A 17,514-nucleotide genomic window follows, 5' to 3' on the forward strand; every position below is an offset into this window, starting at 1 on the left:
AAAAAAAAAAAAAGACTAGATATGACAAGTGTTGCCAAGGATGTGGAGAAAAAGGAACCTCATGCACTGCTTCTGGGAATATAAATTGGTGCACCCACTCTGGAAAACAGCATGGAGTTCCCTCAAAAAAAACTAAAAATAGAACTACCATCAGATCCAGCAATTCCACTACAGGGTATTTATCTAATGAAAATGAAAACACTAGTTTGAAAAGATATCTGTCCTCCCGTGTCCATTGCAGCATTATTTACAATAGCCAAGATATGGAAACAACCTAAGTGTCCATTGATGGATGAATAAAGAAAATGTGGTATATGTAAAAAAAAATAATAATAAAAATAAAAAAAATAATAATGATAATAATAATTAGATTTTTAAAAGTTAAAAAAGGAATACAATCATGGTCCAGCTGATAAAACTTTTAAAGGAAAAAGCATGAAATTACTCTAAAGTTTCTATGAAGGTGATAATTTTCTCATCATACATAATAGATGAATACTATACTTTTATTTCTTTTCTATGGTCACTTATGTAACAAGGTGAAATTCTTAAATATGATTACAATTAGAGGCAGCAAAGTAGAACATATCTAATTATGTATCTATATTTAATTTTAATCATATTATAATTCTATAATTGAAAATGGTGTAACTACCATTTCTAGAGTGGCATTTAATAAAATGCTAATTAACAGTGATTACCATTAGATGATGGAACTACAGATAAATTTTTCTTTATACTTATTTCATTTTTTAATTAGATTTTTCCATTAGATGGTATTATTTTGAAATCAGAATAATTAGTAAGGTTATTTCAAAAATAAAGGTAATCTTAATTATATTTTTTTTTCCTCGTGTTTCATGTCAGTTCTCCAAAGAAAAATAATTTGAAAATAACTAAGCCGGAGATAGCAACTTTCTTCTTTGTTTTAGCACCTGCTCAGTACTAGGAAGTCTTGTAACAGGGTAACCTGTAATTCCTTCCAATTCTGTACATGCATGTCACCACTTAACATCAAGTGACAGAGTCTGAGCCAGCCTTATATTCAATAAAATGAAACTAAAGTGATGTTTTGGAATAGCTGAGTTCAAGCTTTAAGAGAACTGTCACCTTCTGCCCCTTCATCTTGAAGGCTAGGCAATCATGCAGTGAGAAAGTCCATGCCAGGACTAAACTGTTAGAGGCCACATGGAGCAAGGTGGACATTCTAGCCTCACCTGGCAATCTAGCTGATTCAATCAAAGTAATCTCACCCTATACAATGTGGAGCAGAAAATCAGCAACCCGAGCTCAGTCAGCTCACAGAATCATAAAAAAATAGTCACTGTCAATTTAAGTCACTGAATTTGGGCATGATTTGTTATGCAGCCATAGACAATAGATACACTCATTAAAGTATACATTGTGTTCAAGATATTCGATTGGCTTCCCTTCTCATAATAAAACCTGAAAGTTAGTAAAATAAGATAGTGTTGGGGAGGTCATCGAGACAGTGTGACCATAGGTTGACCCATGAGCTGGACCCCAGCAGTTGGAGGCCCCTTACACTCTCCCCATCATTGAAAATGCATTCTGCTTGCTTTCCCTGCTCTCAGAGGCCGCTCCAAGGACATAGTCTTAAGATAGTGATGTGGTATTGCATCAACTGAGACCCTGAGACTATCCAGACAGTGTACATGACTGAACCCAGTTAAGGCCACAGTATAAACTTTTAAAATTAAGTGGGTGAGTAGGAGACCTATTCATTTTGTGGCCACCCTAGCAAACTTCGTATGTAAGCTTTGTTGCTTATTAAATCTGCCACCTACCAATCTCCTTCTTGTCTCTCCCTATCCTCCACCGACAGGGGCTGATTTCAAATTATACCAGGGAGGCTCCTAAGGAACTTGCAAACTAACAGATAGATTTTGTTCTGCCTAGAATTCTTTAGGTGATATGTTTATTTTAAACCAAGGAATGTTTCATGACCTCTTGAAAAACATTAACTTAACAGATTTGCAGTGTATTACCAAACACACTAGAGCAAATAGTGGTGGTCAAACAGTAACTCGAAATTCAAGAAATTTTAAATTCTCTAACTGTTGCAGGCAAGGCATATGCAATAGAACAGCTTCTATCAACACAAACAGATTTTAATTCCTTCCTGGCCTATTAAGGTATCATTTAGTATTCTTCCAGATAGAAACCTTTCTGGAGAATTGTGTTCTGCTTTCCAAGATGGCCCACTTCAGCGATGCCTTTGCAATGTATCTCCAGGGCATGCCCTACTTGGGGAGAGTAGAGGAATGTTTTGATTTTGTAATGGCTTAAAGTCATTTGAAGATATCATATAATTTTTTCAACACCTTTATACATAAAAAATTAAATTGACCTAAGTTTAGCTCTTTGGAGAATTGGCTTTTCAGATTTAACCTTGACCAGTTACACATTCAAATGATTTTATCTTTTTCACTCCATGCAAAATGTTTTGCCCCTCAGTTCTGGAGGCAAATTTCACCTTTTCCCCCTGACAGTGTCATATGTCATTCAAGGAAAAAGTCATCTAAAGCATCTGTTCTGCCATTTAGAGGTGTTTCCATATCATAACAAATTGTCAACATATTTCACCAATATATTTTGAAGTCCTTAATAACTAATTGTTGTAAAGGTTATATTTATTTTGCCTCTCACCATGACCTTCAGATAGTTTTTATTTATATAAATTACAAAATCAAAACATTCCTCTACATTGCTTTTTCCTTTAAACATCACCATTAATATTGAAGTGTTGTTTTTAAAAATATTAAAACCTATTCCTTGGTAACCTTTTTTTTTCAGTTCCATTAATTCTGGTCAAAGAAAACATTATCACCTTATATTTACATTCAAGTATATAATACTAAAGATAATAATAAAAGTAATAATGATCAACTTTTTAAAAATTAGAAATAAAATTCTAATTTGAATGGTTATACAAATGTTAATACTATTGTCTTGAGATGACAAAGAAAATGTTTAACTTTGTATTCACCCATTTTTGCTCAAAATAATCTATAAAATCACTTTTACTGAATAGCTTTATGAGATATACAGTAAAAATAAAGACTTAAGGTTATGTTTTATGAATCTGAACTTTTTCCTTATACTGGCTAAGAGATCTTAAGCAAGTCACTAATTTTCTGAGCCATTGTTCCCCTGTCTGTAAATTATGAAAAAAACACATTTCCACTATGTTAGTATTAAATATAATTATCCATAAATGCCTTTTATAGTTCTCAATAAAATGGGAGCTAGTTCATAAACATATTTAACAGAATAAAAACTAAATTGTATAATCACTTTGAAAGTCTTGACTGCTGGGAATGGCCAGCAATCCCTGTACCAACAGATGACGGATGAGATTACTCCAAACTTTGCCATGAGAGAGAGGAGAAGGCAAGGCGGTCAATGCTCAGAAACGATAACCCTTTGCCCTTCTTTGCTCTGGCTTTTATTAGTCCTTCAGGATAATCACAAATCCTTATCACCGTTTCTCAAGCACGTGATGTGTGACTAGGGGTCTTACTGAAACTAGGAGGCTCTGTTTACGGGAAAGATATGCTAATCTGTGTGTTCTAGGAGTTCTGCTAAACAGAGCCTAAGGGACAATGCATACATCTCTTAGTTCCCAGAGCGGCTGTTGGGCTGAGAAAGCTTCAGGAAGGCAACTCCCTGCAGCATTCCAACGGCAGAGTGCTCAGGCAGGCGTCAGCAGTCCAAAGGCCCACGCCCTTCTTTGAAACCTTCCCTGCCCTCAGCGGCCTCTGTGTTAACATTTTAGCAAGCCAGGTATTATCGCTGATTTCATGCTCTGTATTAACCCCAATGTTTGACATTATAATGTCATATCATAACAGATTCTAATGTTTTGTGTAATTGTAAAAAAGGTGGTTGGTTTTCCTTGTATACAATGAACATTATAGTAAAGTCTCAAAGAGATAGATCTATGGAATTTATTTGTGATAGAAAATGGAATTAAAGATTAGCAAGAATATTTGACAGTCTCTATAGGAATAAGAAAATTGAGTTCCAAGAATGAATACTAGAAAAACAGAGAGACAGAAATGAAAAGAAAGTTGAATCAGAAAAGTATAAAGTACAAAGAAACCTAAGTGGATAAATAGGAGGAAAATTATTGTTTTCATTAGTGAAGAGTAGAACCAGTAGAAGAGAAAATCAAATAATTGTTATGATGGTTTAACTTGTTACTCTTCCAGAAAGGAAAGAAAGCAAAACACAAGAAGAAGTAATTAAAAATGGATTAGTAAATGTAAGAAGTATATGGGGGATGATAAAAATGGAAAAATCTAAACCAGAAAAATAATATCATTTATAGTTGAAATTAGGACATTGAAGCAGAGAAAATAATCCAGATCAAAATCTCTTAAATTGTACCTGAGCTGGAAAACATCCTGAATTTGTAAATTAAAAGAATTGACTCTTTCAGGTAAAAGTAATTGAATAAGCACCACATCACTTTAAATGAAGAGATAAAAATACATGCAATTTATGGAGGAAAATAATAAGACCCTACACAGGGACAAAAATAGTATCAGCACATTTTTTTCTCTGATAAACTGAACACCAGAAAGTTACTGTTGCAGTAGCTAAAGAATTGTGAAGTTAAACAAAAAAAAAAAAAGTGATTCCAAGCTTACTCAGAGTAAAGTTTTCATTTACAAAAACATAGATGTCAGAAGTATTTAATATTCTGAGTTAAATGCATCCAACCACAGTTCAAAGGTCAAAATAAATTAAAAGCAGTTGAATTACAACATCAATAAAAACCCAAGGTTCTATGCACAAACTATATTCAAATATTAAAAAATGAAAAGATAAGAAAGAATATGAAAAATTATAATGAGGATATACTACTGGTAGAGAGGAAGTTAAATTATAACAGATCGGATATGCAACTTTATGGCAACTTTCATAATCTAGACAAATGGGCAATCCACTTGAAAAAAAAAAAAACTATTTTACTAAGTTTGTTTCAACTAGGGAGAAGAAAATGTGAATAATTCAATAACCATAAAAGAAATTAAAAATAATCAACCTAGTTTAAAAAAATAAAAAAGTCAAGAGGTCCAGAGTGTTTAGGGCATATGGCAAATCTCCAAGCAACTCAGACATAAATTCTATGTTATATAAAAAAATGAAACCTGAAAACTCATGAGGTTCATGAGGTTAAAGTAACTCAGGATAAAACCAGACAAAGATTTATTTAGAGGATGTGCAACCCAGCATTGCTTTGTTTATAATGTTAAAAATAAAAGCTCCTTAAATCTCATCAATATGACAGTGGTTAAGTAAAAAATGGTAGATCCAGACTATGGGAAACTATGACAAGGTTTAGTAAAATGATAGAGACCTATAAATAATAACATGGAACAATTTTCAGGTCTATTTTTAAGAGACAAAAGAAAGTCCAAGAAGAGCATCAGTAGAATAACAGCATTTATATAAAGAAAAATAATTGTAAGCATCTGTAATGTGTATGTGTGTGTGTGTGTGTATGTATGTATACATATAAATATACCCAGTAAGAGGACTTGAAGGAAGAAGATGAGTGGAAAGGGAATGAAGGAAGAACTTCATTTTTTGCTTTGAATCATTATGTATAGTTTGATTCTTTTATAATGACAATCTATGTGTTATCTGTACACAAAAGTTTCTGAAAAGCAAAGCAAAAGTACCGATTCTATATAGAACTATATTATTTATATCAACTTTTCTCAACTGCAATATCTTGGTTTATCCTAATCAGTTTTGAAGTTTGTCACGAGGTGTTGGTATTGTTAAAGAATAATAATTTTGAATAATCTATTTGTAAAAAAATGAGATTAGGGTCTGGATTTCCTCTGTTGAGATGTTCCTCTTCCTCACATGGATTCAATATTTGTTTTTGAACACGAAAGGAAGTAGTGGAATTATAGCTAGTACTTTTAAATATTGTAAGGAATTGGATATGTAAATGGAGTATGTTTCTAACATCAAAATAGGCTACAGAAAAAAAAAAACCCTCAAAAATATTAGTGTCTTATAATAAGATTTTTTTCTAACTCATGCTCAATGCTTTATGAGGTTTAGAGAGGTTTCTGTTACATTGCAAGCCCTATGAAACATGGGCTGATGAAGAAACTGCCATCTTGAAAGTTACCATTCTTGTCTGATGAGAGCAGCTTACAATGGCACTTAAATACTGTAGCCTGGAAATGACTGTCTCGTTTTCACCACTACTTGGACATGACTCCATTCAACCACTAAGAGGCTAGGAAGTGCAATTTTATTATGTGCCCAGAAGGAAAACTGGGGATACTCGGCAAATAGCAATAACGACTGCCCCAGGGTTGTACTTGGATACTGTAATTGGAAGTTGAAAACTGCTGAACTTTGCAATCCATAGGTATTCAACAAAATATTTATTGTACATATTTATAGATGTAATATTCAACTTCATTATCATATTATGGAATTAGACACCACAGGTATGCAGATTGGCAGATTGTGTTTAGAATCTGTCCTATTAATTCAGTGATCTTGGACATTTTACCTGAACACTATAAATTTAATGATTTCTCCTTTAAAGAGAGGTGATACAACTGCTTTTTCCTACACGAACTTGGTATGATTATCTTTATGAGGTGCTTGTCTGAAGTTGAGCCTTCGCTATTGGTGCCAGGAGTGACAATGACATTATTATGTGCACAAGTTTTATGACCATCTCATGGTCAAATGTATTTTATATTTATAAAGTTCTTCCAAATATTTTAATTCGGTACTTATCATTATGGGAGGTTAAACACAGATTAGATTATCCACTCTTTGTAGATAATACAACTGAATCTCTGACAAATGTGCTCCAGGTCACTTACCTTGATTTCTTCAATGTCTCCAGTCAAGGAAATTGAAGAGCCCAGAATCAAAACCTGACCAACAGACCCGACTACAGATTTAAAAAGAAGAAGAAAAGGAAAAGGAACCTGTATACAGCACATATAGCATGTAGTTGAATCTTAAAAAAGGATAAAAACACATTTTATTAATCAATATTGAATCAAACAACATTCTTATTCCATATCAGTAATGCTGTGAAGACAACTAATTGTTTAAGATGGGAATTGTGAGGATTCAATGTTAACCTTGATTTACATGCAATGCCGAGTGCAGTGTCGAGGAAACTTGTCAAAAATAACGAGAAATATCTTAATAGGCAGACAATATTCATAACCTCATATTTTGCCTATTTTCCTGACTTCCCACATTATAAAAGTATTTCTTAGTACATCAATTCACTCTAGTTGCGTGGTTAATGACACCTCTTCTCAAACTGATACTGATCTTTTTTCAATCCTATTCCTGGACTAGATAACCTAACCCACAAATTGCCTACAGAAATTACTCTCCACTATGATTTTCTTGGACATAATGGGTCCCAGTGTGCCCACTGCTCATCTCACTGGCTTCTAGAGACGCCCAGAATACTTGTGCCTTACTTTCTTTAAGGACCAAATGTTCTTGACATGTCACTGTCAGTACTCTCATTTAGATCTCCTGTTACTGCTTCCTTGCCATCTCTTAAGAACATCTTATTAAAGAGACAGTACTCTCAAAGCTATATGCAGGATGTTGATCCAAAACCACCGTTGTGTGGCGTTTCTAGCCTGAGGCAAATGTTCAATCTATTTTTGAATAGCTACCATGTAACTGCAGGTAGGGAAGTGGATTCTATACCCATGCATCCCAAACTGAAACTGTAATAATTGAATATCTTAAATGGGTAGGAGTTTGAAGCCTATTTAATTAGATCATGATAAGAAAGACTTATTTAAACAAAATGTCCTGAAGACAGTTGTTAAAAAATTTTATGATAAGAATCAAGACCATAGGATGTCCGTGGAGATTTGCAGTTCAACATGAATCCTGGGTTCATGGCAGCTTCACCACAATCAATACTAACAACCCATTTCAGGTAGAACATTCTTACCTCAAACTATGAGAGAGGTTCTGCTCTGGGATCCCATTTTATAGGGAAGGAAAATGAAGCTTATAACATTTAGGTCATTTCTCCAAAGTGTGACAGGTTGTAGTCAGGCAGTCTATTTTCAGAGGCACTGATGGTTACTCTATCAATAGAGCATGTTCTTTCTTATATCACAAAACATTGTAAGAAGCAAAATTCTAGCACTGTGTCTTAGTGGGCTCTAAAGTTTCCTAGCCAAAGAACTATTGACATTTTAGATCAAACCTTTTGTTCAGGGTTGGGAATCTGTATCTTGGGATGTTTAGCAGCAAATTTGGCAACTACCCACTCGATGCCAGGAGCACCCTACCCCTACTTGTGACAACCAACAATATCTACAGACAAAACTGCACTTGGTTGAGAACCACTGGTACTGGTTTAATAAAATCTATTGTATCGGGGCGCCTGGGTGGCTCAGTCGTTAAGGGTCTGCCTTCGGCTCAGGTCATGATCCTGGAGTCCCGGGATCGAGTCCCATATCGGGCTCCCTGCTCGGCGGGGAGCCTGCTTCTCCCTCTGACCCTCCCCCGTCTCATGCTCTCTCTCATTCTCTCTCTCAAATCAATAAATAAAATCTTTAAAAAAAAATCTATTGTATCTATTATTTTTATGTTAAATATAAATATTTATGTTATTTACATTTATATTAAAATCTATTATAATTCAATCCAGACTAGGAATAGTCTATTTCAAATAGACTATTTTTCTTTAAAAACAATACTATTGTTTAAGGATGCAATATAACAAAACATTAACAAATACATGTATATCTTTCCTGTACGTATTTAAGAAGAAAATATAAAGAGAAGAAACTGTGACTCATACTTATTATATACACAAAATTATTTATCAGTTTGTTGCTCCTTTTATTTATTTATTTGAGCGAGAGAGAGAGTGGGGTTAGGAGAGGCCTAGGGAGAGGGAGAAATAGTCTCCAGTAGACTCCCTGCTGAGAGCAGAGCCCCTCTCAGGGCTCCATCCCTAACCTGAGACCAGGGCCCCGAGACCACCACGCAAGCCGAAACCTAGAGTCAGACGCCCAACCAACTGCACCGCTCAGGCACCCCTGTTCCTTTTATTATCATAGGCAGTGCTAGCGAGTAAGCAATTCTTTGACATCTTTGTATTATGGATAACTTTTCCTGTGTGTTAAGATATGTGATTTTGTCAGATTGTTCGTGATCCAGAATCCCTTTGACTTTTGCACATCTTATTTGTAAATACAGACCTAGATAACAAAAATAATTATATTGTACTTATATATAGTTTATTGAATTAGATACAAACTTACAATTTTTCTACTCTAATTTAATTTTTGGTTTCTGAAGACTTTGGTATTATTTTTTTTAACACACAGGCAAAGTTTTTAGGAAAACAACTGTTTAATAAAAGTTTAACACTGGCGAGCACTATATTCCTAGTTGTAAAAATTGAAAACATTTTTTTTACCCTCTGCCACCTGGCAAGTCAACACATTAACATAATTTTGTTTTATGCAGATTCTTTCTCGTACCTATTTAGAAGTCGTTATGTCAGGTCTTTTCTGAATAGGGATAGAAATATATATATATATAGGCATGAGTGTTGAGCATATACAGGAGTAAACTAGGCTCTGCGTAAAATTATTGTTATATGGTTTAAATAAACTAGAAATGTGGGCAAAATAAGAATGAGAAAATAGAGATAGTCTGAATTCAAACTCCAAATTCTCTTTCAATTGCTAGCAGCTGAAATCTCTGTATAATTCTTACATAATTCTTATACCTGTAGCTGGGCTGCTTGGAGTCTACCACCCACACAGGAGGGTCCAGATTCAGCCAGATATTTGGGTCTATACACAGTTTATACCCCGTCTTTACATGGATGTTCAACTCCCTCTCTTGGCTCAGCTCTTTGAAGTTTTTCCTCCCTCACTGTCTAGAGGCTGTGGGAGCCTTGAGCTCTGTGCTCTGGTTCAAGACAGTGAGAGTGTAAGTTTCTTCCTAATTTTAGTGCCCATGGTATCAACTGGAACCTTCAATCAGGGAAAAGCCAGACAAAAAAAAAAAAAAAAGTGCTATATAATTTGGTTTCTCAAATTATTCCAATTTTGGCTATCATGAAGTCTTCCAGTGGCTCCTGTATCCCATTTAAAATATCCCCATCAGAGGCGCCTGGGTGGCTCAGTCAGTTAAGTGGCTACCTTCGGCTCAGGTCATGATCCCAGGGTCCTGGGATCTAGCCCCGCATCAGGCTCTCTGTTCAGCAGGTGGCCTGCTTCTCCCTCTCCCTCTGCCTGCTGCTTCCCCTGCTTGTGCTCTCTCTCTCTCTCAAATAAATAAATAAAATATTTAAAAAATAAATAAAATAAAATATCTCCATTGTGTGTGTGTGTGTGTGTGTGTGTATTGAGCACCTCCTTATTTTATGACACCACAAGATGCTCCAGGGTCATCTTGTTTATTTCTTGCTTCTGCCCTAGAATAAGCCATTTTTCCAGGGAGCCCCAGTTTCTTTTACTTCAGAATGATATTATAAACCAATATCTGGGTTCTATGGTAGGATGTTTGTTCCTAATAGAATGTTATTGCTTTTAGGCCTAGTCAGCTGATTTAGCAAGGAAATATATGCGAGTATACTAACCAATGTGTATATACATATCTATAAATATTTCTATATGTAACAGTCTGTATCAGCATTAAGTGAAATACGAATTAATACTGATGTCTTCACTCTGAACCTTTAACATATGGATTGTTCTAGATTCTTCCTCTTATTATTGAGCCTCCTCCTCTTATTATCTATATACATCAACTGTAATAGTGGGAAACTTAGCTCCCACTATCTGCCATCCATTTAATTAATTGTTCAATTTTAGTACACATGTATAGCAGTATCAAAATTGTTAACCAAAAACCATACCCCTGTGGGAACAACTTTATCAACTATGGTTCAGTGCTTATGTTCAGGATAATGTTCACCACTGAAGATATTCAGATGACAAATCACATTTGATCTATTCCACTCTGCCCTCACAGAAAGATTGTTTGCATCTGATACAGAGAAAACAGGAACTAACTCACACAGTCATCTGATCTTTCAAAGATGCAAAGCATCTTTACATTGGAGAAAGGCTAGCCTTTTAAACAAATGGTGCTAATAACACTTGGTCATCCTCACGTAAAAAACTAAACGTAGACATAGAACTTTCATAAGACATTCTTTATTATGTTTTATAAGTTTATCCTATCTGCAACAAATTCTTTCAGCCTTTTTTTTTTAAATATGAAAATGTATTTATTTTATCTTCTTTTCGAAATGCACTTTTGTTGGATATAAGTTTATTGATTGACAGGTTTTTTGTTTGGGGGTTTGTTTTGCTTTTTTACTTTCAACACTTTGAGTGTTCTGTCCCACACTGCTTCATGACTCTATTGTTTTCAGATGAGAAGTCAACCGTTAATTTTATGTGCTTCCTTTTGTACATAAGTCATTTTTCTTTTGCTTCTTTCAAGATTTTGTGTTTGGTTTTTAGTATATTGACCATGATATGTTTGAGTATGGCTCTTTCTGCATCTATCCTACTTGGACTTTGTGGTGGCTTCTTGTATGTATACTGGGGCGCCTGGGGGGCTCAGTAGTTAAGCGTCTGCCTTCAGCTTAGGTCATGATCCCAAGGTCCTGGGATCGAGCCCCGCATCGGGCTCCCTGCTCCGCGGGAAGCCTTCTTCTCCCTCTCCCACTTCCCCTGCTTGTGTTCCCTCTCTCTCTGTGTCTCTCTCTGTCAAATAAATAAATAAAATCTTAAAAAAAAAAAAAAACTGTTCGGGAAAACGTTTAGTCATTGTATCTTCAAATAATTTTCTTCTACTTTCTCTTCTCCTGAACTTCCATTACTTGTATATTAGAGTACTTAGGGAATCCCACATTTTTCTGAAAGCTCTGTTCATTTTTCCTCATTCATTTATTTCTCTGTTCTTCAGATTGCATAGCATGTTTTGATATATCTTCAGGTTTGCTGTATCTCTCTTCTATGAGCCCAAATGTACTGTTGAACTGTACTGTTGTGAGTTTTTCATTTCAAGAATTGTACTTTTCAACTCCAGAATATCTATTTGATTATTTTAATAATTTGTTTCTTTATAGATTTTTTTAATTTAATGAGACATTGTCATAATACCTTCCTTTAATATTTTAGGGATAGTTTCCTCTGTTCTTTGAACATATTTATAGAATCTGCTTTACAGTCTGTTTGCTAAGTTCACCATCTGGGCTCCTTCAAAGATAGTTTCTAATGCCTGCTTTTTTCTTGTATAAGGATCACACTTTTCTGTGCCTATATACATCTCATAGTCTTATAACTTTAATTAAAAACTGGGCATTTTGATAATAATTATAGTAACTGTATATAATGGTTTACCTGGTCCTTTTGTTACCTGAGGAACAGTCTGCCTTGTGTGAATGGAGATGTCAGTCCTTGGACTCCCCACGAGAAGGTTTAGGTGAGGGTGAGCATTGGAATAAAGACAGGCAGAAGAAAAGTAGCAAGCACAAAGCAGTTTATAAAAGCAAAAGTACACTCTCAAGGTGGGAGAGCAGGGCAGGTTCCTGGAGGTGGAATCAGCTCTAGGTTGTTTTGGGATTGGATATTTATTGCATCTCCCTGGGCTGAGAGGAGCTGTGACATACAGTGGGGTGCTCTCTAATGGGGCCTCCTTCCAATCATTTGGGGAACTCCTCCCAGAGGTTGGGAGGGGGAGTTTTTGACCCTACAAGGTTTGTACCAGAACTGTCATGGCAGCTTTTTTCTGTGGGGGTTGGGATTGGGGTGGGGGTGGGAGGCTGTACCTGCAACACAAATGCATTATAATGGACCTAGAGGTTACCCTGGGGCAGAGGCAGAAGAGGAGAATAGCATGTTCTGCCCTGGTGGTTCTTGATCTGTCAGCCCCAAGGTCTTGGAAGCCTCAAGGTCAGGATGTTGTGCTCCCAGGCTTCTAATATGTAACCCATTTATCACCCATCCTTGCCTCCAGTTCACATTTCTATCATTCTCCTTCAAGGACCTGGGGCTCTTCTACCTACCACTTTCTTTATTTGTTTGGTAATTCGGATGATCTAATTCTGTGAAATCTATCTTCCTCTGCATTGTACAGCCTCTAATGTTCTACTAAAATTATTTTCTCCTTTCTTGCTTGCTTGCTTTCTTTTTCATTTATTTATGTATTTTTGTTTGTTTGTTTGTTTGTTAGACTGGATTTCTACAAGTTGCCCCTCAACCAACATAAGACACTTACTGTCAGAAGTTTTGATTAAGTTCTCTTCATCAGTCTTATTTTTCCCTTTACCATCTGATTTTTGTAGCTAGGGGGTTGCTATGTCAGTTTATGACATAACTGGCAAAAGTAAACTCACCTTCTTTTCTGAAAATATTCCATCTGTACTGTTGATGACTATAAACTATTTGTGATTAGGGAACTGCTGTTCTTAAGTTACAGACAAGAATTTGTTTTAGTCTAAGTACTCCTGATCTTTATCTACTTCCTATCATTGGATTATAAATTTACAGAGTAATGGTATTTTTTTTTTTTTCAATATTGTGTCCTCAGGAACTAGGAGACTGTTAGATTCATAACAGATGCTTAATTGTTGTTGAATGAATGGATTAGCATTCTTCACTATCCTTTTCTACACTATTTTAATATTTGGTGCTTGTCTCCTTTTATGAAGCCACTTAGTGAAAATTATTATAAAAATTCAGATATTAGTGTGAAATTCTAAATATTAGACTTCAAAACAATGTCTTTACCAAATATAGTTGAAGTATATTTCTGTGACTGCAACTATTTTTTAACTTCTAAAGAAAAGTGACTTCTTATCAAAAGAATCACTTTTTTAATTCTTTTTAAGGTTCTATAAACATGTGAATGTCTTAGCTCTTGCATGGTTGCTGTTTATATCTTGGCACTACTGCTGCTTAGACTAATATGAGGTAAATGTGACAAGGGGTTTAAACTGGTATAAACTGTGGTTTACCACCTAGATTTCCCTCTAGGAATAACTGCCTTTAACCTTTATAGAGATTTATTGGACCAAAGAAAATTATCCCAACCAAAGTCACACCTCCTTTCAAGGGGTAACCCACATTCAGTAACTGATAAATGTGACCATTAAAGTCCTGCTCTCTAACTGCAGGTCAGGAATATTCAGAAGTGCCATTCAATCTCCAAGTCTCTGTGGTTTAGGTGAGAAATTCATTTAAATTGCATCGCAACTAAGCTTCTCCCTCTCTTAGTCCTGCCCCTTCCTATTACATTCTATAGGCACTGACTGAAGGAGTCTAAACCTATAAACATCCTGCATATTCATCTGGACCTCAGAGTGTTCAGGGTAACCCAACCTGTAACAATGCCCATTTTTATAGTTAAAATTGGTTGGATAAATTTTTGTACTATTACACAGTGGGATATTATGGAAAATTTTAAATTAATTGTCTGTCTCCCATCTCTATTGCTATATTTATCTATACATCTATATATAATATCTATATATATTTATGTATATGTATCATTTATATCTACATATCAATATTTACTACCTAGAAAAGATAATTCTGGTAAAAAAATGAAACATTTAGTGTGATTATAACACAAATCAAATTATGGAACCATTAGTTTAAAGAGAAGGATATGTCAGAGTAAATATCAAATATGTACTGCTGACTTTGAGGAATGATATAACATGAAGGTTGTTCTTTTTATATACCTTTTGTTTAACATTTTGTAATGATTATATGCTATTTTATAATAATAAGAGATTCACAAGGCCATAATAATTTTTTAAATGATGATGATGATGATTGTTATGCACTGAAGTGTTGTCCCCCACCCCCACCCCCCCAACATTCATAAGTTGAAGCCCTAAGCCCCAATCTGACTGTATTTGGAGATAGGTCCTTTAAGGAGGTATAAGGTTAAATGGCATCATAAGGGTAGAACCTGAATCCAAAAGGACTGGTGTCCTTATAAGAAGAGGAAGAGATACCAGGAGAGTGCGTATACTGAGAAAAGGGCCTATGAGGGCACAGTGAGAAGGCATTGGTAGGCCAGCCAGGGAGAGTGGCCTTTCCAGAAACCAATTCTGCCAGGATCTTGATCTTAGACTTCCAGTCTCCACAACTGTAAGAAACAAGTTTCTGTTGTTTAATCCATCCAGTCTGTGGTATTCTGTTATGTCAGCCTTGGTAGATTAATACATTGAAGATACCCTCTAGGTTAAAAAAAAATACAATGATGATGATGATAATGCCATGATGAACAATATTTTATTTAAATTTTGCAAGTGTTCTTGATTAAGTTCTGTGAATGTAGCTTCTGAAGAGGCATTTAAAGTTTAAATGCAATTAATGTTTTATTCAGATGACAAATTATCATCTTGACAAATAAAATTCTTCATTTAGGAACATATCTCAGTATGTATTTCAATATGTCTTTTTTATTTCTTTTACCCTCTGCATAACTTGTAATTCTTCAAAATTGTTTTTTGGTTTATTCTTATATATCTGATTTTTTGGAAACCAAAATGAATTTGCTATAAACAACATATTTTATTTTTCATTTTTTATCGTTAATCAATTCTTGCATTGATTATGTGTGAGTCAAACAATAAAAGAATATTAAGGTCATAGTACAACATGATATTAACTTAAATTTTATGTATTTGCACAACATTGCTGATATAATCTTGTTGTCATGTTATTTGCCATCACTGTTGTTGTTTTGTTTTTGTTATGGTTGGAATGTGTCTAGTGTTAGTATTGCCCATTGCAAGAGCACTGTTGTTATTAACATTTAGATAAGTTGACCATGTTCTTTGAATATTTTAAGATTTTCCTCAAAACACTGGGATAAGATATTTCAGTGTTTCGACTATGATGGCGATATTACCAAAAGTTTGTTAGTCACATCAATGTTTTCGTGGATATCATGAATTATATACTTTCCCATACAACTACCCTCTAACTTTGCAGTAATATTTTATTTTTTAAAGATTTATTTATTTATTTTAGAGAGTGCACAGCGGGGAGGAGCAGAGGGAGAGGGAGAGAGAGAATCTCAACTGACTTGGGGCTCGATCTCACGAGCCCAAGATCATGAGCTGAGCTGAAATCAAAAGTTGGACACTTAATTGACTGAGCCACCCATGCACCCAGTATGCAGTAATATTTTACAGGCAGCAAAAGGGGCTTCTGCTTAGAATTAAATGTGCAAATGCCAAGAACATGAGTTCGGCTGCACCGAAAAGTTACATTCAGTCTGTTATTTCTAACCAATTGTTAATACATCACCAGAAATGGTTGAGTTGTCAAAACAGATCCAGTCAGTCACAGGTTTTCCCCAACACTGACATTTGCCAATGATTAGTAAAGAAAGAAAACAACCAAGAAATAGCCACAAGCTCATCATGATCCATTAGAAGTTTTAGATTTCCAAAAGTCTCTTTTGGCACTCTAGGATATAGTTTTATTTCAAAGTGACAAATGCCAACTGCATACAGCACAGCTGAACACAAGGAAGCCACTTAGTTTTGGGTTCTTTTCAGATTGTCATGTAGCTAAAGGGCTGTGTGACTTACCTGTACCAATCACTTGATAATTTTCATTGTTAATCCAGCTGCATCCCATAAATCCAAACCATGGCTTCATGTGTAGTAACCAATCAAGCTCTATAAGAACTTAGAGAAGAACTTAAAAGCTCCTTAGCATGTTTACAAAGGGCTCTGGTTGGGGGTCAAAAGGTGGGGGACTGCTGTGCAGGCAGGTGCCTTAGGACCAGGGCTGAACCCCAGATGGGCTCCTAGGGGATGGAGCTGGAAGGAAGGTGAGGCCCAAGGCCAGCTGTGGTTCTCTGGTACCTGTCACAAATGCTGAACTATTGGTTCTGAATTTTTTATCTCCAGGTTCTAATTTAAACCTATGCAAAAAATAAATAAATAAATTATGCCCAGGAAAATTAAAAACAAAAACAAAACAAAGATTCAGAGGGCAATGCGGGCAGAGAAGAAGGCAGTCTTTCTGTTTAGGTACTAGGATGATTAGGTACTTCCTCCTGAAGGATGAAGGAAGGAATATAGAGACCCAATGTTAACTATTTTCTTCCAAGTTGCCATGTAGGAAGTTAAGTGAAACTAAATCTCATTTTTTAAGAGAAGAGAGAAATTCAGCTTTTTATGTGAAATTTCCTATGGATAATACTGGCTGAAATTCTGTGTAAGATTTAGCCCATAACCTGTCAGATTGTTTTTTCTACTGTAAATATAGTGAAGCCTTTTTCCCTCTCTTACTGCTTTCTTGAAGCCAACACAATGATCAAGAAACAATTTGTACACTGAAAAGCATCTTGGGGCCATTACTTAACAATTCAATTACCATATTTGTCTTCCGTAAAAGAAAGCAGGCAAATTGGATAAAATAATAAGGAAATGTATTATTACAT

The sequence above is a fragment of the Leptonychotes weddellii genome, chromosome 3 (genome assembly GCF_054177405.1).
Source record: "Leptonychotes weddellii isolate Sample4059 chromosome 3, ASM5417740v2, whole genome shotgun sequence".
NCBI lineage: Eukaryota > Metazoa > Chordata > Mammalia > Carnivora > Phocidae > Leptonychotes > Leptonychotes weddellii.